Genomic DNA, 1,943 nt, shown 5'->3' with positions numbered 1-1,943 from the left:
CCTGGCCAAAAACTATTTGCAAGAGTTACTACAAATGAATTTGGAGGAAATTATAATTTTTTTTCTCTTTGGCTCCTTAAGGTAGGAGGATCTCATCAAAATAATGACAAATGACAGAGTATCTTTCCTCCTTGGAGATGATGTTCAAATAATACAATATTCTAGGCACCTCCATCTAATTACTTAAGTACTATGATGACAGAAATTTTAGAAATATGGAGATAGATATTAATAAAATCCATGAAAAATGTGAATATTCCTCAATTATATGACAGAAGAGATCAGTAGATTTTTCTGTTTTAGAACAAGCTGCCTTTTGCCCGCTAACCTGGGAGTAGTTGGCCTGATGGTTTTCATTTTATTTTTATTGTAAAGGCTTCAGATCAGGTTTGATCACCTATTGTTTTCTAATAGGTTTTTAGATCTTTCAAGCTTCCTCTATTTTCAATTTTTTGTAGAAAGGAATCCACAGTGCAAACCTAGAAGAATTCCAAACATAATTGGGTTTTGAGCTGTTTTTCTTTGAAAATGCATTAACAGTATACTATTTGGGTTTTGGTAACTGGATACTCTGTTTGTACCTTCACTGTTCTGGCCTGCTATCTCCTCACTTAGGCATGTCAGTGAAAAAGTGTTCATGTAGGGCAATGCCTAAATAATACAAAAAGGGAAAAAAAAAACCCTGGTTAATTGGAGACTAGATCATAAAATTTAATTCCCCCCTTCAGGGTGTCAAGATGGAGGACTGCAGATTTGGGATGTTACATATTCTGTGAGGTCATTGCTTTGTCAGTTGATTTTACCTGTTTTCATTTTTACACAGGAAAGTTCAATTTGGTAATAGTGGTGGTAGTGGTGGGGATCCTGTCATATTGTGAAATAACCTTGGTATAAAGACACAAAAGATCAATAAAATTTTTCTTAAATATCAGTGAAATTTCAAAAACTCACCCCTCCAACTCCCTTCAAATCTTTGAGAAAAGTGATAAATTTGTTCATCAAATTGATGAAAAAATCACTCATATCAAGTTGCTTGAGAGACATGATATTTAATCATTATGGTTAATGAGATAGGTTAAGAATTAGAGAATTGTAGAATAGGAAAGGATTCCCATTCTTGAGTAGACTGAGGTAAGGAGAGGGAAGTTCTTTCTAAGGATCTGCCTGAGGTTATAGAGGCAGCCACCAATTTCCATGTTTCATTCTCACAATTAAAATTCAATTCGAGAACTCTCCCATCTATTTTGAAATAGCAGCAGAGAAAGGTCTGAGAAAACCGTCTGATGAAGGAAGCCGGTGATTTTCTTACATCCTGACCAGCCATGATCTTCTTCAAATATAATTATTGGCTTTGGCATTGGGCGGAAATCTCAGTGGACACTTTGGAAACATTTACCCCCAAACACTGCAGTTCATGACTCGGCTTGTGTAAAATTCCTTGGGTCTGATTCCTAATGAAAGAAAAGCTGAGCTGGCAGCCTCATGTGGGGTGGGGCAAGGCTCTGACTAATCCCTACCTTTATTTTTTCTGTTAATCTTTTAAGTGCAAGAAATCTGAAGTGATTCAAATCACAGTGCTCTGCCTGAAAACTTAATCTAATTTGCTTCATGGAAAAGTATGAACTGGATAAGCTGGTAGGGCAGCCAGCCGAAAGAAGCCCCATTCACCAAGGAATGAAGTTTTCTGTTTCCAGGATTGAACTCATTTTCTTCTCTCTTCATGTACAGGGGTTATCAATGGATTGGTGTTTGGTACTCTTCTGATGGTACTCTTGTATCTATAGTCCTAGGGGATAAAATTTCCCAATTTCATTGAGAAATCATAGTTGGAGGTGAATGAGGAATGAAAGGTTGATAGCATTACCACCTAAAATTTCTTTGCTCATTAAATGAGAAAGTTAATTTTCCTAAACCCTGCTCATTCCTTTTTTTTTTTTATTTTT

Source organism: Macrotis lagotis, chromosome 1 (genome assembly GCF_037893015.1).
Source record: "Macrotis lagotis isolate mMagLag1 chromosome 1, bilby.v1.9.chrom.fasta, whole genome shotgun sequence".
Taxonomy (NCBI): Eukaryota; Metazoa; Chordata; class Mammalia; order Peramelemorphia; family Peramelidae; genus Macrotis; species Macrotis lagotis.
The sequence above is the reverse complement of the archived record's forward strand: the minus strand, read 5'-3'. Positions refer to the sequence as shown.